Source organism: Branchiostoma floridae, chromosome 9 (genome assembly GCF_000003815.2).
Source record: "Branchiostoma floridae strain S238N-H82 chromosome 9, Bfl_VNyyK, whole genome shotgun sequence".
Lineage (NCBI taxonomy): Eukaryota > Metazoa > Chordata > Leptocardii > Amphioxiformes > Branchiostomatidae > Branchiostoma > Branchiostoma floridae.
The window spans coordinates 8651237-8673899 of record NC_049987.1 but is presented as its reverse complement, the minus strand read 5'-3'; positions in this window follow the sequence as shown (position 1 = coordinate 8673899).

Here is a 22663-nt window from a genome sequence, read left to right as displayed (position 1 = left end):
TAGCCGTGTAAACTGCTTTCTCCGGCTTTATGCATTTCTAAAGACCATCGGAAATTTTACGAATGTATATTAGCTTTTAGAGCAGAGTACATACTCATACTCATACACAGTAGTCATTGAGAGGTGAGGGCGAAACCTGCATCAGTAGGTTGGTTAAACGGTAGAAATATATATATATATATATATATATATATATATATATATATATATATATATATATATATATATACTACTGACATCTCCACCTGCGTGTTTAGTCATTTCATAACTACAAATATGGATTTATAGAGAAGACACGATAGGCAAAGACAGGCAGGAATAAATAGTAATATTTGAATTATGTTTTATTGATATTGGATATTACAATTGTAGCTCGTTGGTGCATGCTCGTTAAAGAAGCATTTCAATCGTCAATCCTGGACTGTATTGGATTATTGTGTAAGTGACAACAAGAACACACTAGTAAATGAATTAGAAAAGGTAATGAAGCCAGATAACAATATTTCGACAAATAATTGCACCTAATGATAGTTCATGATCTGGAAATGATTACGGTTTAAAGCTAAATGTACATGTCAGAAGATTCTAATTTGGCTGATCACCTGTACCCAATGTAATACTTACTTGTCAAATGCAGTAAGCATCTAGAAGGTAACCCCCGTTATTGCATACTAATAAAACAACTCCTTTTGTCTGATGTATGTCCATATAGATTTGTAACTTTAGCTTCATCATAATCCCCTCTGGCAAACATTGACAGCCAAACTCGTTTACATGTCATCCAGACACATAGATTGCATGTCTTGGCAAAATGAAGTTTGTGCTATCACTGAGTAATGCGTTAATATACAGGTATGACATACATAATCTTTTCTGAAATCAAATATACACTTGTCAAATATATGTCATGTAGAGTATTAAGCAAGGGGCTCAGATTCAATGACGTCGTGAGCTGATTTGTTACTTAATACGTACGTGGAAGCATCATCATGAAGATGACGACTACTCGGACTTGGGCTTAATTGAATTTCTGACTTTTAGGCTTAAGTCATTATGATCAAGATGTATCCAGGAATTAAGAAACTAGATTATCACAGATTAAGTGTGCAATCATAAAAACTAACGAGAAATGGAATTTGGTAAAATCATTTGAACAATAAAACCATTTCTAAATAAGAAATTGAACAGAACATCGTTGAATATTACAAATCATCAACACTTTGACATTGATCTTCAAGTTCAATTCAGCAACAGTACGTGATTGAACTAAAAACTAAGTTTGAAAAAAAAACCTGCAATTCATCTATCTTGATACACGAATCATCAAGAGAATATATAGGAAATGCACAGTCAAACTGCTGATATGCCAAATATTCCCACAGGATGACGATTGCACTCACAACGTCTACTTCAAACCCGCATACAAATCATCCTATTGGCTTCATTTACATGTACAGATATGCCTGATATTTGATGCCGACTAATAATTGTTCTTCAGTCTCGACTCTTCATTTAGCTAATTTCTCGCATGGGTGAATAAGTTCATAACTTATAATGTACACAAGTTATAACAGATGAAACAAGGTAATGTGCTTCACGCAAAGCGTTATTTCCGCAAGCGTAAATACATCCTCATGGGGTATTGCAACCTTTAACGAATTACATTGCACTTGACGATCATATATTCATCATGCTATATGATCATATCCACTTTATGCAAACACCGGATTTTGATACGTGAGTTATGTTTCTGGGTTGCATGGTGAAATCTGAAGTATCAACATCAAATCTGGTCCTCGCATCTTCTTCACTCCTTGCCCTGACACAGGAAATGTAACCAAACTAATGGGCTCATCTGCCATACTAATTTTAGCCGGACAGATCCGTAACTTCCTTGGGTGATGTTTCATCTGAGTAGCAGTTTGGTGATCACGAACCCGTTTGGGGAGTTGACCGCCATGAGACTTCCGTTCGTTCTGACGTCATGTATGTTACCGGGGGATTATCGCCAGGACAAGGCAGCAGCATAAAGAGCAGAGTGATGTGTCTGGATACATGTCTGGTTGGCTATCTGTAGGGTAGGTGACAGTCGGGTCATTCCAAAATAGCGCTTGATGATTCTCTTCCACACCCTTTCATTCGCATATTGCTGTTGGTGTCAGATCTAGAAGGTTAATCTGGAGTTTCAAACCACCAAGTAGACATTTGACGAATATGCAGTTTGTTAAAATAAAAGTTTGAAAATCAGACAATATAGACGACTTTTCAACATAACTCTTCAGATGTACACACATGGCATAGGGTCTAAAAGCGTTGTATGAGAATCATTGGACTTTCTGTTGACTCCCAACACTAGCTAGTAGACGTGACAGAGCCACATTGAGAACACTTGAACATACCCTTCAGGACGAGTCTTCTCCTCTCTGGGCATTCTTAACCAGCCCCACGGACACTCACTACGGTCTACGCAGCAGAAGACGTTATCGCGCAACAATGGTCAGTAAAACTAAAAGACATGAGATGTCTTTCATCCCACGTGCCTTAAGTCTGCTGAATTGTGGGGGTCTGGAAGAATCACTTCAAGGACATCCAAAATGAAACTTTTAACAAGGTTTTTGTAAGATAAACTGTCTGGGACAGGTTTGGAATGTGATTTTGACATCTAGTTCTCCGGCTGCTGTCGTCGCCATGTTGGTGGGTTGAATGGGAAGGGTTCAGTCATTCCAAACACACAAATCATTCTAAAAGGGAATTCTCCATAGTCTGATATTTTTTTATGTATGTACGTAGAGGTAGAATATCCCAGTTGAGGTAGAGAAATTAACAATACAATGGGATAGGGAATTTCCTGAGTAGTTTAAGTATCACAGGTATGAGATCTTAAGTTGTATTAAGGTCTTTTTATTAAGAATGATTGTAACTGATACGCAATTCAGACATGTACATTGACTGCCATGTATCTACAAATAAACTATTCTATTCTAGGGTACAACTTATTATTATTTAACTATGTGATCGGATGCTATATTGTTCTCCGATAGACATTGCCATTTCTAGAGAATATCAGGCACATATTTGCTACAATGTGCTTTGGTCTTAGGTCTTATTTCTTTGAATATGCACATTCATTGACTCTTGTGAAAAAATCGGTATGCTGGTAATTGCAGCTACGTCTGAACTAGATAAAGGAATCGTTTTACAATTTTGCTGGGTATAATGTGACTTTTCACTGAACATGACAGGTAGTAGTTTTTCAAAGTATAGTACAAAGTTGGTGACGTAAATGTTAACTAAATTGTAGCTAGCGTATGTCATTGTCAATCATCCAGATCTGCTCACAGAGCGCTGTCGCAATTCCCTGCAATCATGTAGTGAGGATATAGTTTTTAATCTGTACAATGTGCAGTCACTCAGCCGGTACCCCTGCCCTTCAGTAAGAAACGTCACGTTTGTAGGTACTCAGATGAGACTGTTTATATCACATTAAAGATGTAGATTTATCATAGGTGCCATATCTAACTTCGGGCACCGCTTCCCCATACGTGTCTCATACCCAGTGACAGATCATGGTTAATTTTGATTAGTTTCTGGTTTTAATTGCATCAATATGTATCTAACGCGAACGGTTTGATACAAAGTGCATTACAAAGTACGCCTTATTCATTTTTTCCTTTTAAAGGTAGATAACATCAGTTTCCTTTTGAAATTATACGTCCCTGCATAGGTTTTACAGTGCGTTTGCTAGACAGAGGTGTCATTAAAGGGGATTTGCTGTTATTGGAGATAAATGCGTTGAATATTACATGCACAAAGAGATGAAAATTGATACTTAGGCAATTGCTCCCATTGAATACTTTCATTGTCGCATTGGGTACAATGCAATTGGCTTAGTGCCGCATTAATGCAGCCTAAAAGATGCTTTGAACATCAAACAGAATTCAACGGCACGCCTTTGTCACTTCATATCGAACCCTAACTGTTCGGTCATAAGGACTAGCCTTGAGACCCAAAGGGTGAACACAAAGAAGGACTCTAGATCATTTGTACAATCGACAATGCTGCTGGCTTACGGCCATTTCCGCTCTACATCAAAACCTTCCAGCGCCATTACGTTCAGCTTCAATGCACCGTCAGCAGGGCAGGTATAATCGCGGAGTGATCACTCTTCTCTGTTCTTTTGTGGAGAGTAGATCAAGAGGAAACATTGTCATGGAGAGTACAGTGATGTTCGCAGTGTGGATGATCAGTGTTGCCTAACATTGCCATAAGGTATGCATTAGGCACCGTAAAAGTCACAATTCAGGGATGATATATTGTAATTGCTTTACAACTGAATACATCTGCACTGTTTCTGATGGAGCTTGCAAAGACAAATCACGCGATGTAGAACGTTCTGTACAATTTTTGTAAAATATTCACGAAAATGTAGTCTTGATAAACAATTTAACTAAATTCCAAATGTGATGAAGTGTTGAAGACGTTGTACTTGAGCACGGGTTGATAGTTCTGAGACAGTCTTCTGTGGATTTACAGAAATCCAGTTGAACAGATGCTCTGCCGCAGGTTGATCACACCGTCAACGAGAATCGTTCGGAACTATGATGGGTTTGGTGGTGGAAATTGATCAACTAATAAACGTTTTGTATTTTTGCCGTCTCTCAAAGTGAATGTTCAAGGTTAGTTAAGGATAAGAGAAGGTTGACAATGCACTGGCAGATGGCACTGTAACGCTGGAATCCACTTCTCAGCATGGTTGGGAAGTGTTTATATCTGCGTGACAGTCAATCACTCTTCCGTCCCGTCGCCAGCCACTGTGAGTAAATGATGCCAATTCTATCTGGATTAGTACTATCATGTTTGCCACTTCTATATATTGATTAACAGTTACGTGGCGTAGTTGTCTCTGAAGGAGCATTGCCAACTAATTTTATACGACACCTTTGTCCTCTTTGTGGAATAGAAGGTATTCATAGGTTCCATTAGTCTACCGTGAGATCTATGTTATGAGCATAACAATCGCACCATGGACTGAGCCTACTATACCTCAGGTATTAGCTTTTAAAAAGATTTGTGAACACTTTGAAGTTGTTTACGTCATTGCTACGTAAGCATCTTCTGTGGAAATAGCTACGTGGGCAAAATGAAACACTTCTAAGCAAGGTGGATAATAAACAATAGTATACTTTAGCTTCGGATATACAATAGTATATCTGTCTTCGGCTTTGATGTCATGTACTGGGAATATCTAAAAACAGATTGCGCCCCAGTTGCAATAACAAGTGTATCCATGTTGAAAAATGGCCAGAAGAGGTGTTTCTAGATGATGCCGCTGTGGTTCATCTGGTTGAAGCAGAGCTGTCATCTGGTCACGGAATGTCCGCCCACATGATGGACAGCGACGTGTGGCGGGGAGATTATAAGATTGGTACAGATGTGCAATAAAGCTCTAATTCGGGCAACCATGGTCCATTGGTACCGAATCGATACACGTACAGTTATCGATCGCATCAACCAACATTGCGTGAAGAATATCCCCGTGAGAAACTTATCATTTCCGGGCAGTGTTGCCGCGGTCAGCGGGGCAGGGATGGTGCTCAGGCAGCATGTTGATGGAGCTGCAAACGGACACTCCTTCACAAAAGATCGATTCCCCACGAGAGCCAATTGTCACTGAGAGGGAAACTATCTGTGACTCATCGGTTAGTAGACAAGACATCTTCTATAGTCTCAAATCAAATCGATAAGACTTCCATGGACAGGTATCGAATTCCGATGACACTAAAGAGAGTTGAATACACTTGGACGAACAGCGCTCAATGGTCGGTTGGAAAGGCATCATTAATGAGGATAATGCCAGATGCATTCTACATACAAATTTGGTCACGCTATTCAAATATAGATTTAAAATCTGGCAATCTCACAGTGATAAAAATGCTATCGAGAAAGTTCATAAAAAACAGTATTCAAAAAGAAAAGTGACGTAGACTCTGTACTTGGCTCAATACCCAAAATCTAACGTTCATAGTCTTTGTAACTCTTCCAAAGAATAACAATGACTATTTAAGCATGAATCAGGCTCTCTAATATCCCTTGACATCTAATTATTGAAGATGTTAAAAGAAAATCGGCTCTAATGACTCCCTGGCGTCTACAAAATCACTCCTTTCTTACTATGGGTCCGGGGAGTAACCGTCAACAGAGCTTCTGCAACTATTAAGTTGCCTCTGAGTATAATGCCATATTGTATACATTCGTCACACGTCTTCAAGAACTGTTACACGCCAACATTTGCCAAAAATATAATTCTGTAAGGGGGAAGACAACCATACAGCCGTCCAAGAGTCTCTACAGTCACACTTCGTCATACTGTGCGCAAACCAAAATGCAAGAACATAAAGGTCTTGCGGTCCTGAAACTTTATATTTGAACATTTGGTGAGTGATTTTGTCATAACTGAGTGCCAGATTTGGCACGGGGCATCCCTACTTTCAAGAACCCGGTCGTGGATTTGCAATGGGGGTCATGTATTGGGGCTATAAAACGACCCATTATCTCTTAATGTACATGGAATAACATCCATGGAGGTAATTTCGGAACTGAAGATGTACGCATTACCTGCAAGTGTGTAGATACTAGAAATGCAAAAGGTTAGTACCATCTCAATGTCACACATATTTTATCCAAATTTAGTGTGGCATTTCTCCTATTGCATGCAATATCTTGAAGATTACTTCTATGTCGTACTCAAGAGTACATGTATACATTTTGTCTGTATAACTTATGCATCAGTATTTCTAACTTATAGGCATGCCATTGACCCACTTGGCAACTAGAAGGTCGTGAAAACTAAGGAAATACCAGCTACAAAGTTGAAAAATGTCAAGGCGTTTAAATGTAATTTCAGTACTGCAGAGTTAGATCCACACACCTAACGATTAAAGCAACGGACTTGTAGGAAAAAGGCAAATATAAATACTATCTTTACATAATGACATTGGCATTGGCGGTATTATTGGAGGTAGGAAAATGATAACTTTTTATTCCGGCATTCAGTGATACTGCAGGGGTGACCTCATATAAGTCGTATGAGCAGGGCAAGTGCGCATCCTGTTCGAGTTAATTATAAATATTTGAAATCTAACCATCAGCATAGTTTGTGACATGCTTTCAATCTTCATACTATAACAGAGGCTTTAATCTCTAGAAAAGCTGATTTATGCTTGATACGTTTTATCCTTGTAGGTTCTCTGTGCGATAAACCTAATTCAGCAACTAGTGTGACTAGTACTCCTTCCTTCTGGTTACCTTAACATACATTTCATCTACACCGTTAGTCAAGTTCTGTTTTCATGAATCAGTCGTGCTGACAATTTTGAAAAGAAATCAAGTAGCATGTGTATGTGTTGGTGTTGACGAGACACCATTTATAAATAAAATTTCAGTAACCAGATGTTTGATGGTACTTTCTTGTGTAAGAGGGTTTATAGGCTCACGGAAAATATGCTTTCCATACCATATAAATGTGTCTGCATGAATAGCCTCTGGCGTTGGATTTGTCTCTGGTGAGACTGCACTGGCCCAAGATCCGTCATAGCATTACAAGATGGAAAAGTAGCTAAAAGGGACTGGAATGGTCTGGATGTGATAGATGAAATGTTAGGGGGAAATGGGGTCATTTCACCACTGGCCCAAAGCCTTTTAGTCCAGCACTACGCCCTTACGTATACACATTATCCCGCTGGCAGAAAACAGATTAACATTTTTCACCTGCCATATTCGTTTTTTGTCAGTGTTTCCAGTTTTTTTTCTTTTTGCTGTGGCCACTTTCAACGTGTAGAATCTACCAGACATTCGGCTATGCCATATGATTAGATAAGAATACATATCAAAGTTTCATATTCATGTTATGTCCTTCTACCACATATATCATTGCACACCCAACGTCCGCCTGTATTTGTACAATAGTCCGTGAAGTGGTACAAGCCAATGGCGATTATTAGATGAGGTTCTAACGATTCTGCAAATCACACTGCTACCGGTCTACCATAGATTCGGGCTCCATTGTATGATCAATCTTCGTACTCCAGTATGACCGTAGCTAATCTATAGAAAATAGGTAGCGTCGCACAGAGAAGAGCCATAAGCTTTTCCTTGCCACTGGGGTAATTCTGATGCCATATCAACAGGTGACCCGGTATCGGAGGTCCCATAACACCTGGCATCAAAGCTACGAAGGGAAGTCAAATTAATCCTCCAAGATTTAAGAAGTCGTAACGTCAATAAATCTAGAACTGAGGAACTGAGGTTATCAGCAGGGGTATCGAGGCCGGTACTTCAATGTGCTGTGTTGCTTTGTTCTTTCGTCTAAATTGCACTGGTGGGGGGCATAAAGCTCTGCATATTTTCCTCAGGAAATAGTTTGTCCTCACTTTTATGATATTAAGTTCAAGTCGATAATGTATTCTAAGACTTTCACTTTCCATTGCCTTTTAAAATGTAACAAGTAGGTAGTAGATGATTTTGTGCATTTACTCCAGTAAATATGTGCAAACGTGTAGGAGGAATATTATTAAGAAATATCATTCTGAAAAAGACTCCAGTTTACCAAACGTGATGCACTTTACGGAATGCAAAACGTAAGGCCACAAATGAAGATAAAATGTGGCATTAAATACACCCACTTCTTATTCTACCTTGAATACGTCTGTATTGTGTTCTTTGTCAGGATAAGTGCTGCAATGGATGTGGCTCTATTGAGAAAGCAGCGAGCGTCTTCGTCATCACAAGATTAATCCCAGTGGTAATTCTCTCACTGATGAGGAATCCCACGGCGCCAACCGCTACTTGTCGCGCTCATGTAACAGAACGCGTGTATGGAATAAAGTTGGAAGGTTGCTTTGACTGACTCGGATAAAAAAAAAACTTTTACATCACTTGTGTGGCAACGCATGTATGTATGCTACAGACGCCCTGATGGTTTGAAGTACTCTTTCGATAACAGCTGACACTATCCGAAAGTGTTCGAGCATTTCGGTTCTGTCGCTCATTATATTGTTGTGATTGATGGAGGTGGTTCCAGCCTTACTGCCAAGGACGTCTTTAAAAAAATCTATATGAGTAGTGCATTCCCTATTTCAAAGTTGGCAAATGTAATGAGAAATAGGTCTACTGAAGCGTACTGGTAGTGGGGAAATGAAAATGTCACAATTATTCAGACCAGCAATCTGTACATGTTAAACTCCGCATGATTTCAACATCATATTTCCGACTACCCAGGCTGGCACATCACACAAGAACATAGTAATGTTTCATGGTCCATAGAGCAGAAGATCAGGAGCTTACGTCTTTCCTTCCAGACATATACATGTTAGTAACTTCTTCAGACAGTAACATAAATCGCCCCATACACCACTTCTGCCATACGTGACAGGTCTGAGGGTACATACCGCATTATGGATGCTTCTACAGCGGAGAAACAAATTAACATCTTTACTCATGACAGTAGCTGCTGGGATACAAGGCAACTTGGAGTCGTCTAGTCTAAGAGTGCCTGTCTACCATAACGGTCTGATGGCATATCTCTGATAAAACTCCATATCTGCTGTCAGATGTAGAACTCGTAATTGATAGCTAGACACGAGGTTTGCCTGAAACAACATAGTTATGAAGTGCATTTGTATTGCATCAGTATTTCTTCACCTTGTCTTGTCTAATAATTTCATTCATTCCTTTGGGTGCCCTGTCAAAACATCATAGACAAAGATTTTTGAAGTATAAAATCGCACATTGCATCCAAATGCAGAACGATATCTGGTATATGTATATCTAATCTAGAGTACAAAGTTAAAATCATACAAAGAAATACTTATGTCTCCAAAAGAGTTGGAAAATTACTGCCCGGCTTGTTGATTCAGCATGTCGTTGAAATGAAAGCTACATCGTTGTATATCGTTGGTGGTGTAGATAAATAAACAGATTAACTTACGTCACTCTAAGTGCACGAGCGTCTATTATAGTAGTCCATAATGATCTTCCATTTTATGAGACACTCATGTGGATTTGCCAGATCGGCAATGGCAGTTGCTGATTTTCTTCTCAAGGGGTTTCCCAAATTGATATCTTCACTTCCAGCAAGCGTGTGCTGCATGAAAAATCAAAGCAAAGTCGAAGATATCACAGAAAATGTTTCCTATTGATAATACTGAACTCATCATTTGATCAGATAGTGTCAGTGACTCATATATCATTTACACTGCTGATCATTGCTGTAAGTCATGGATAATCAATGTAACTGCGTGAGTTAAAGAGAATTTTTTTTAAAAATTCCATACGTAATACTGAGGCTATTGCTGACACCAGGGGGCGTTTCAGACATGACATAAGCCGCAGCACCTTTCAAAGTACATCAACAGATTTAGGTTGTAACGAATCAACTGATTGGTTCCCTTGATATTTTTTCTGAAGCGAAGCACTCAGCACTGACAAGGTGGCTATTTCAAGAAAACGTAAACGTCTCTGAGTTCATGTTGAGTGGAATTCAAAGTTGACTTGTTGGAACAGGATTACTATTCAATAAACCGTCAGATAACAGAGCCATGGACACGAATTTTCGTATGAAGCTGCCTCACTACATGAAGTTGGCCAGTCGTGTCATTAGATGAGTTTAACAGTTGACAAAGCCTCTCCTAGCGTCGCGAGGTCTCTCGGCCCCACGATGTGCCACAGGCTGTAAATACCATTACCAAACCCAAGGGATGTGTCTTATTGCTCGCAGTCGATGTTCGATCGTTGTGCGGTTCCAGAGGAATTTCGGCTTGTTGAAAATCCGTATCGCCTAGAGATGGTAGGAACACCTGGGGGCTCAATTCATTTTAATTGGACCAGGCTTAGTGTATAAAGCCACACATCTACGGACTTTGGGAAGACCCAGGGCGTCAAATTCTTTTCAATCCACATCGCTGGATTCTCAAGGTTGGGACCTACCATTTCCTTTGGGGTTGTAAGGACCAGCTTGTTAAGAAAAGTTTATTTTTGGAGGGGGAGGGGGAGGGGGGGCTTTTTGATGGAAACCTGTAGCCAAGAGCTTAGAAAACATCACCTCACCTGGAAGTAGGATATAATTGTGGCGCTCTCTAGTGGAACATGCAATATTCCAAAGCTGCCTCGTTAACAATAAGGGCCGCACTCATTTCAGTAAGCCCTTTTATTACCTCACCAGACAATTTTGTCCTATGCCGTTCTAACATAATGTTCTAACATAACTAAACGTAAGACGTAAGGTTAATGAGGAGTTCAATATGTTATTAAGCCCTGCATCCATCAGAAAGACATTAGAAAGAGACCCAAGAGGGCTTGAAACTAGGAAAGTGAAGTTGAAAGGCAGATAAGGCTTTACAATGTGGCTGCCCTGTGCATTAAAGCGTGCAAAAGTAGCCTATTTGCTATATTCAAGAGCTTCAATATGGTGATGGCTGATGATGCCTAGTCGGACCATATGCTCTCTACTGCATGTGAGGCATGTGCGACCTGTGCGACATTCAGGATACTGAGTCGGTCCCTCCTGTAGCATGCACCAGTTCTTCTGCCATTGCGGTTTGACATGCTTATGCTTTGTGTGCGTTACACTTTGAACTTGTCCACGTTGCAATTTAGATAAAGTCTAAGGCTTTGAACGGTTTGGAAAAGGTCTAAAGATTTTTCTATTGGACAATTCTCAAGGCAAATGTTAAGACATATGCTGACGTTTCATCAAATTTTCTGATGAAGCCATCAGCATCACAAAACGTAAATGTCGTAGCAGGACAACGGTGCTTTTGCGTACCAAGTATCGATGGCAGATAAATTGACTGGTTGCTTCCCATTGAAAGAAACCTTAAAAATCACGACACCACCACCATCACGCCCATTGTTTTGCTGGTCACGACAACTGGATCTTGTCATTGCGCTCGGAGGTAACTTCACTCAAACTTTTATGGTGTTTCCAAAGGGACCAACTGGGGCAAAAGGTCGACTGAGAGATCCAGCAGAGCCGGGCATGCGGAGGTACTTACGCCCAGAGTAGTCAATTATTTATTACGATATCAACGTCCGCAGCTACAGGAGGCGTTCCAGGGGGTATTGAAAAGTACGAGGTAAGCATTACCAATGGACGGCAGGCCAAATTGGGTATACTTTAACTGTCATTTACGTAATCCACCTCTTTTGATGACAATTTCCACAATTGAATACCTCCATATTTCAAACAGTATTCTGAAAGGAGTTCTCATTGAAAACATAGGCTTCCTTGAGGTGGTAATCCTGACAATACATCAGCTGGACTTATAACATCCTACAGCGCCAGTGCAATGGTGACTATGCTGAAAGCGCATAGCAGAAAATGATGGCGTGTAACGAACTGACAGTGAATAGTTTTAACGTTCGCAGATAATAGTTATAGCAACCATTTCATCACGCTGAATCCACGTATGAAAAGGATCTGAATTGAAATAGCACCATCTTTAGTTGTCCATGAAAATCCCGCACAGACGGAGCGTATCATGTCTGTACATATGATGCAGTTCTCCATCACAGCTACTGGCATTCATTATAAAGAGCGATAAGCCTGCCACGCAGCGCGTTGCCACGGGACAGAAAGCCTCTATTCCAAGCCTGCAGCTGGATTACACGAGCTTACAATGGTTAGGGCTGAGTTACGAGAGTAGAGACGGTGAGTGCCTCTGTATCAAATGGACCAGAAGGTACTCCCTCTGTATCAAATGGACCAGAAGGTACTCCAAGATACTGATGAAGCAAAGTGGTCAGAGTATGTGAGGTGATACGGAGGTATGTTCTATGACGCAGCTCATGAAAAAAATCATATGCACCAATGTATCAATGTATGTGAACAAACTTTTCGGTCCAAAATCGGACAAAGTTGGTCATGCATTGACCTAAACTGTACTTTCACACCACAGTATGCATACCAAATTTGACGCAGAATACTATAAAATAGACGGATCCTTGCCGCCTTAAAATGGGATGGGAACATGATTGCAAAATATAGTTTGCCCCCTCTGATAAATCACAGATTGAAAGAATATGGATCACAAACAACATAAAGTTGAATAGCTTCCTTGAGGAAAATAAGGGTGTTACTTGGTGTTTCTATGTTAATGTCTATATCGTAAAATGTAATTAATGAGATTTACCCCTTATAAAACACCGGTAGATTTTCTTATGGATACTGATGCACATCAGAAAATATCAGTATGCTATTCACATCTCACACAAGTGATGGAATAGATAGCCACAGGAAAGAGATTAAGGTATAGGCGCTGAGTGTGGATGGTGCGTTAATTAGCTGGGAAATGGTCGCCTCCAGTGAGAAGGAAACCACGTTGAGATGGGCAGGTCTCTGACACATATATTGGTGTGAGGTAGTACCAGATTACTATCACACCCTTCAGCAAAAACCATCACTATCTTTGCAGTTATCTATCTATCGTTATTTACATATGATGTAGGTAGAAGGCGCTATGTGCAAAAAGTAATGAAGGTAAAGAGGACAACTATGGGTATTGGCTATACCCCCTTTCCACAAGGACGGCGCTCTCGCCACGCTCTCCATGCGACCTAAAATTTGACAGATCGCTCAACGAATTCTATAGACAAGAAACAAATATTTTTACACTTTGTGTGTTTTGTTGTCTTCGTAGTCATATGCATACGTTTAGTTCTGTATGATATACCCAGTGTGAAAGCGAAGGATACACATATCCTATCCAGGTTCAGTGAGAGCGCAGCGCGATCGCCGTCTAGTGGAAAATGGGCCGTACTCCATATGGCTGAAATCATTGTGAACTTTGAATACTCCTTCCTGTAAATATGAATATGCGTGGAGACACTTTGCTGGTGAAGGTAATATTGTTTATCACAGGGGGACGGTATGAAAAGCTGCCAGTGCCTAAATCCCGGAGTGACATATCAGTTTCAGCAGCTGCAACAGGAACGAAACCTCTTCCTTCTGATCGATGGCAGGATTCCGTGTATATGGGTGATGAAGGACATCTATCTACAGCAAGGCAGTTCATAAAGTCACCGGTGAAATGATGAAATGAAAGGTATTAAGTTTTGGAAACTGAAATTCAAAGTGATTCAACCACCGGCGAAATGAAATTTGTGTGTAACGGCAGACGTCTGAACGTTCCAAACTTCAAGGAAAGTTCAATCTGGGACTGGTGTCATTCAAATGCATTTATGATGCAGACAGCCCTAAAGCACTTCGTTTCGTTATGCAATAACGTTATGAAGATAAAGGACCAAACTTGATTGACGCGCGCGTATAGGATAAATTCGTGTCATTGAACTCATCATGTTCTAATGTCGACCGCATTTTGTATGGTAGCATCAAAATGACAACTTCTTCTATATTTCAACACATTTGCAAAGAAAAAATATCACATTCTAAGATATTTAAAGCACAACATTCAGATAAACGAAAGAAGACATATTCAAATATGTCATCAGATATGATGTATTAAAAAGAATAGTGTTTTCACATGTTTGAAGAAGCTTAAAGAAGCATGTGAACTACAGTACGTGTATGGCTTTTCTATTACTCCCTTTGTATCAAACGTAGTGTACTTAGTCCCAATTGGGTGTCAATATGCAATAAACTTCATTGTCATTGTCAACATAAACCCTTAAAGAATGAGGATGCATACTTGGACAGTTGGACCTGATGACCACAAATATGCAATATGTAGAAATCATACTATGTTTCGAAATCAACGTGCATCGTTAGTAGTCATACCATGGCACTCATGATAGAATGCCAAATTCTGTAAACCCTTTGCATTACGTGCACGGAACTAAGACATTCCCTTGACACACGGCTACAGGAAACCCGTTTGGTAACCGCGGTTGTTTCTGTCCTCTATCTAATAGATCACTGTGACTAGCTTTAACTGCAGTTTTACGACCTTTTACTTATTTTATTCGCCTCTAAACAATGTTAAAGGCATCATTCATCACTGTGGCAATAATGGCGTTTTAAAGTGTTTCTATGTTATCAGACCGAGAGTACTCATAGCGGATAGCTTTGGGCAGAATGGCCATTTGTAGGGGATGATGAGGGTTAACCATGCTGGGTGCTGACGGAGCATGCGGCCTGCCCAGCCTATTGCGTACGAAAGACCTGATTTCCCATCATTGCAAACCCAAGCAAACGACAATAGCATCACCAAAAGTACCAAAACTATCATTACGTTGCATTGGAAAAATGGCATGATGTGTTCGGCCGTGTATATGTAGATGGTTGTTCCATCAAAGCCATGTCGTCATGATTTTAAAAGCACGTCCTTTCCAAACACATTGTCGTTTAGTCAAAGAGGGTTCACACACAATCATTGGCCCATAGATAATTGCGGAACCATGGTGATAACCTAGGCCTTGCAAACAGGATGTCTGAATGATAGATAACATGGATGGACTCGTATACATGTAATGAGCGACATAATAGTAGAAAGTCAGTTAACTCCATATATATATATGAAGATATCGGGTGGGTTGAAAGGGTACCGTGTCAAAATCGTTATCGATAACAGTGCGCTCATGGTGTATCTACTGTCAACTCACCACAGATAAACTGTGGGTACTTCGTTGCTGTCTCTAGATATTGCAACATTTGTTGAAAGAAAAGTTGGTTAAAGCCTGCATCACAATTCAAGCGAACGCCGGCCGAATTTGTAAATCTTCTGGAGCTCTACGAAGTTCAAAAGAGATTTTTCGCCGAAAATCTTCGTCACAAATTGGACTGGGCTCGTTGTGGCATTCCGGTTTAAGTTTAAATTATTGTCTTTTCTGCCTCCTCCTGCTGCACAGCTGCCATCATACAGAAAATTAAATCTCGACGAACGAGCGGATGAAAATGGCCCGAAGCCTTTAAGTTAGTAGTAAAAACTACCTTTACCTTCTGTCTGTACTTTGTATGTGGCATTGTTAGAACAAGTTATTAACTTTGAGTGCATTACCATTTTATCCTCGTCTGTCACAAAGGGAAGAAGAGCACTAGCAATCGCTAGACGTCGGTCGTAGTTTGGCCGGAAACGCCCGTCGGTCGAGCTCAGTTCTTGATTTGTGGCGTGGCCTTAAGGGTGGGTCAAACACTTCATTTTCTTGATAGTATGTTTCTTAAAAGGTATTTGAAAAATTGTTTAGCAATTTGTGAGTATAGGTAATGGGAGTTTATGGTTATTCTTAATTCATAAGGATTTTTATCTTGCGGTTTCAGAAGTGCTGCCTAACTTTTTATATTCATGTCATGCTTTGTGTAAAGCCGAGGAGTCTATCATCTTATGAGACTGAAAAAAAGGAACGTCAAAAATGAAAATAACTTTTGGAAAAAATACCCCGTATGGATTATGTGGACAGCATATCAGTAGGGTTGGTAAGGATTTGTGTTCTGTGTTGTTTCCAAAGAATGTCAACTGAGCATGAACAAAACGCATGGAAGTGATTCAAATATCGTAAACAGTATGACACAAAATCGATGCTGCGGTGTCGACGTTGTTTAGGGACTTTGCTATCAACTGGCAGGTCTTGACTTCGTACTCCATCTCTTTCACAGCTTGCGCTTGTAAATTTTCCCAGTTCACCCACACTCTGTATTTTTAACATAAGGCCAGAAAATGTCACAATTCCCTCGGAGACAATTAAGGAGATTATTCACTTTCGTATAGAAGCAATATTTGAATATCATCCATCTCAGTCGCAGTCTACTTCATTCTTAAATAAAATTCAGAATGATTCTACGAAAACGCTTGCCAACCCGACCTGGCACCGTTTTCTTCAGAATCCCTCGTGCGCTTAGCTTGATATAAAGCGCAACGATTGATAGAGAAAGTAACGTATATTTATCTGTGAAAGAATTCACAGGATGAAGCAATTTTCAATGCAATAGAAGTAAGCTTTATGGTCTCTTAAACCGCCTAAAGCCCCTTAACCCGGGCATTTTAGCCACAGTGCCGGAAATAGCTACGGCCAAACGATGACCTTTTGTTCGGTAATGCGGCTTTAGAATAGCAATATACATACATCAAGAAAAGCGGCTTGTATTCAGTAAAGCTTCATACAAACGTACTTGAGAGGGGTACAACGTACTTCATGCTTAAAGGGAAAAGGAGCACCCACAAATAGGTTTTTCAGAGTAGAACTGCATAAAGACTTATGACTATATTCGGGTCTTAATAACTTTTACCTTCCGCGCGTCATTTCTGGGCCAAACCATTCTTTACTAACAACGGCATTATGCCCGAAAGACAAAAAGATCTAGTTTTCGTTGTTGATTTTTCATCAACTTAATCAGCCACCAAATTGTCTTAAGTGCATTAGTCTGTATTATATAAAGATAAATCAGAGATATGTGTTAACGTTATGGTGGGGGAGTGTAAATTCTATGCTGAGACTCGATATAGAGTTGTAGATCACTTTTACAATCACGACTTTTGTCTGAAAGGAAAGGAATTACTACTATGGTTTCCACGTAAAAGGTCAGTGGGGTTGGTTCCCAAAGGCAGAGTCAGTAAATGAAATGCATCTGTTATCTTGTGACTACAGATGTCCCCAAGACATTCACGTCGAGATGCATCGCAACGTTAACGTCGCTAATGTTGTACCGAGTTACCTTGGTACATACATCATCTGACACAACGACGTTTCTTCAGACTGCGCGAGAGACAAACCATCCATCGATCAGTGAGTGTGCTATCTCGGAGTGAATCCGTATGTCGTTAGGGAGGTGAAGTAACGCAGTCATCCTCTATTGAGGGCCAGATGGAATGTGAGGCTCTCACGCTCAATGGCCATGAATACGTCACTTACACAGCTCAGTAAGGCCATGTTGATTTGATTATATGGATGACATCCACGCGCGCATCAATTTCAGCCCGTTTCCAAAGGAAAAACAAAGTTTTCAGCCAGATTGTAAAACGTGCAAAGCAACAGTAAAATGAGCAAATATATGCCGTAGATTGCAAAAGAATGTCCGAATACGGATGATAATGTCATAGAATGACAAATAACAGTCATTGAAAAGATCAAAGAAGAAATGCAAAAGAACAAAAATGAAGACTATTATTTGGTATACCATAATGTGTATTTACAATGAAGGCAATTTTTTTCGGCCCAAATTTTCATTCGCACGCTCGCATCAGTTTGGGGGTTCTCAGAGGATGTTATCCATATGATCGAATCAACATGGCCTAAATATAGAAAATGGTAACATACAGGTTGTTGTGAAATGTTAACCCAAGACGTACATACAGAGAATAAGTACCTGTCATGGAAAAGAACGGTGTTACAGAATGCCTGTGGCCTGCTTGGACTCTTGGATTAAGCTTCAACTCATGTATTTCTATTTTGTAGTTTGTAGCAATCGTATGAAATTCGCTGTGTTTTTGTTTTGCCAATCTTCTAGACTAATTGTAATTTCTATCTCCACGCACTTTTGAAAATAGCGAAGATACATCATTTGCCTCTGTGCTTATATATTGCCAACATATTCAATATTACAGCAATATTTTCAATATTACAGCATTGAAAAATTTTTCCATCTATATGTACAAATCCATCCTTCCCTAAGAATAGTTACAAAGAATAATGATACAGAAGCACGTCTTTAGTCTGCTATTCATGAAATACTGTAGTGTATCAGATTTGTATTGACATACTGTAGAGAGCAAAAGGAAATTAAAGTCTACAGATCCGTCCCTGTGGACTTTCACAGTCAGAGTCAGGTCAATTAGTTAACACTTTTCAATTATGACAGCGTCATTCATGATGTATGTATGTATACAGGCTTAACATGCACATCAGCTCCTTTTGGAGCTGAATCTTCAGAACCAGATCAAAGGTGGCTATCTATTGAAATAGGGCAAATCTGCAAGTGCAGCCTGCCAATTATGCGGAGAGGGCCAGCAGACAATACACCTTTTACAAAAGTTTGAACTCGACCCAACCTGCTCGGACAGTGATCTAAGAGAGGCCAACGAGGCAGCCCGCTGCTAGATTAGGAGATGGAGTGATAAGATATAATGATGATTGTCTGAAATTCTGAGCCATGGCTCTGATTGCCTGTCGTTATAGTTTTCCGTAAAGACGCCGCCATTTGACTACTGTATTAGATAAACTACAGGCAGGCGGTCAAACTACCATTACATTTTGACGTCACGCTTATTTGGCCAGCGTACCACGTGTTTTGGATCTCATTGGATGCCTTTGCAGCCAATCATTACCCTTATCACATCTTGTTCGAGTAGATATGTAAGGGCAGGAAGGATGCAGGTTACAGAACTAGAAGCCTCTGGCAGATGCTAACTTATCTTCTTCTCGATAATGGTATGGTTATAAGTTATAGTTTTGGAAAACGTACCTGTTACCTGCTTGTCAGCTATTATAAAACGACCAGTTTCATCACATAAGGCGGATATCCTGACTAAATGACGTACGCACGTTCATTTTCATCTCGTTTTTAACAAGAGCTGCATGTGTGTGTGTGGGGGGGGGGGTAGGGTCATGTTGTGTAATCGGCTACCGATGTTGTACCCTTTGGAAATCCACTTTCCACGGCTTTCCTCACTTCACTCAGATGAAAATGAGTACCACGCTTCCGTTAGGATCGTCCCTCGGATAGTACGTTTAATGGACTCCGAGGTCCCATGAGGAGGTCCACACCTCGAGCACGTTGAAGAACCCACCGCGTTTGTGGAAAGGCTAGGGGTCCTTCCCGTTGTGAGTGGTTCTAACCTGCTACAGCCCTTTGGCCACTCATGAGGCGTATGGCAGCCGCTCCAGACACTTGCTATATAGCCCCGCCCATGATGGTCCATCTATTCTCAAAACTGTTTTTGACTACCTTCAGTTCCATAGAACATTAAAAGATACTAAATCAGACTTTGAGAGTAAGCTTATCAAAGAAAATGGAATTCCGGAAACGTCCACCTTAATCTTCAAAGACCTGCAATGTAAGCGACGACTTTTGTTCTAGAAATGCATCTTCTACCTTTTGGGCAAAGTAATGTGTGCTTTTTTTTCAGTACGAGATGATGGCGCTGAAGTGTAACAAATGAGGGGATTTTATGTTAGTTTCCTTCCAACATTTCACAACAAGCTGTAAATTGTACAAACGCTTAAGGCGCAGACGCGCATCCGTTCCTGGTCTATTGCAATTGTGTGTTTGGAAGCAGAGTTGTTAGACTGCAGGACTTCAGACGCTGTTCAATAAGAGTGATTTTACATTTCTTTGAAATTCAAGAAATGTAGGCTAAATCACCCTTATGGCGTACAGTCAAATACCGTTTTGAACACGGAGCTATGTAGTGGCTATGTGTATGTTTGCCGATAGACATATGCATGTACTACTGTAACAACTTCAAACAGAGCTTTCCATTGTGACTTTGTTTTCAAGATCCATGCCGAGATGTACGGAGTTTACTACCATTGCCTTTTCAGCTCAATTACGCCCATGCACTTCGGGTCGTAGGCTAATATAGCTTTAACTTCCTGTCAGGGACAAATCAAAGCCGTCTCCACGATCTAGTGCGCACAGACTGAAGGAAAGCGCACTTGGCGCCATCAAGTCGTTTGCAGCGGACCGTTTTACAGACCGGTGATGGGCCGAGAGACATTTGGACTTATGTTTTATGGAAAACGTCTTCACATGATGATACCACATACAAAAGAAAATCAAACAAACTAAAAGTACTGCAAATCTTTCGCAACTGAACTACAAGGAAATGTAGGGCTCTGGTAGATCCAGTGGAGAATTGCCATTGTAGGTTTTTTAACTTGACCAGAACAAAGTAGGCTAAAGTCAAGTTTACGGCCTGATAATTCTTTTTTTTTTCGTTCGATAGCCAGGCAAGTTATCGGCGGAAAATTACCGTCCCGACATCATTCGTACTTTTTCGCATTTATATCCGTGTTTTTAAACCTACCGTCCGTACCGCCGCACAAAGTACGAGTGATCCTCTGGTTGTGAACGTCAGATTGCAGTATAATGGCGGAAATGCTCCGATAAATGTGTAATGGGGGGTGGGGGTGGTGGATAGTATTAAGTATTAAGCCATGCAAGGTGTAGACACTTTTGTTGGACCGCCTTCTATTTGATTTTTCCGGCCAGGATATATCGGTAAGGTAAAGAATATACAAGTCTTGTGATTATATACAGTGTGTATTAAAGAGCTAGTGAAAAAGGTCATCACCCATACAGTCAATGAAAAATGACTCCGTACCATACCTTTTCATGCATGTAACAATTGAACATATATCGGGCCACAACTCTCGGTAAGACCTTCGAAGTAGTAGCCAATTTAAGCTTTGTTACATGGGGTTTCATCTTAATGCTGTAGGCAACGGAGTTGTCAACTGTATCTTAAAAATGAAATGCTCACAAGATGACAACGTTTGATGACGAGAAGCAGCATGTACCATTGCCGTTCGGACACGTTCTTCAATACTTGCTACGTTTACTTGCGTGTCTACTAAACAAGTGATCACCAGGCTTAACTTCGTAGACATTTAGGTGACATAGATTATGCCCTTTCTATGGAATGTACCTAAAGGCATCCTAATGCTGGAATACTATATAGCTACACCATGAAGAACATGCAAACTTTCGGTAATCTTTGAAAGCAACCAAGGACTATTGTAATCCATAGGTGGAATCTCTACATTTCAAAATCAATTTGGGATAAAGGTGAGTTACCGTTCGTCCCTGTCGGTACATAGTGAAGATGTATACTCCCGCCAAAGTGCTCAAAGAAATGAGAGCATTAGAATTTCCCAGGAGGGATGACATCTGAACCACAGTGGATGCGTTCTATTTCTCACAATCCCGCTTTTAGATCCGCACAAACCTCGGCTTGCGTACTCAACTATCAATCATGATATCTCCTGACGACTAAATTATTTAGAGCAATATAGGAACGTCTTGTCAAAGGTGACGACGGCAGGTTTTGTGACGCATCGTGTTCTGTACGATATGGCGGGTGGGGATGAGTGGGCGAGTGTGGGCAACATTTAACCATTCACTTTGGTAGAAGCCCTGTTGTGTATCATGCAAATGAAGTTATGGACAAGCAATAAATGGCATTAGGTCATTTGACATCAAATTAAAACGCTATCATCATAAACTTTTCTTTATAGTTTTACAAGTCATAATGAGTGCAATGGTACAATGACATCATGTTCTTAAACCTGATGTCTGTAATCAAATTAATCAGCTATCTTTGTAAACTATGCATAACATGTGGATGCCTTGCCTCTAGTATCGAGCTTAGGAGTTGACATAGCGTCTTTTCTTCATTGCTTAATGGCGCTGTTTACTCTTTGTAAACCAATATTTCATTTTAAGCATCATTATAAGCACACGTAAGAAACGTTGTAAAAAAAACTATTAACAACTTCAGCCACAATCACCCGTAGGTCACATCGCGGGATGGCGCATCTCCATCGATTAGTGAGCCGTCCGAGTGACAAGTTTCATCTGCAGCTCACTCTGATTTGATCAATATCTGCTGTCCTTGTCAAGGAAAGCTCGTATGTCTCTCTCTCAACAGCAGAAATAATCATTCACCAGCGGGCATTTTATATCCGTACTCTCATTTTGTGATCGATTTCGGATTGG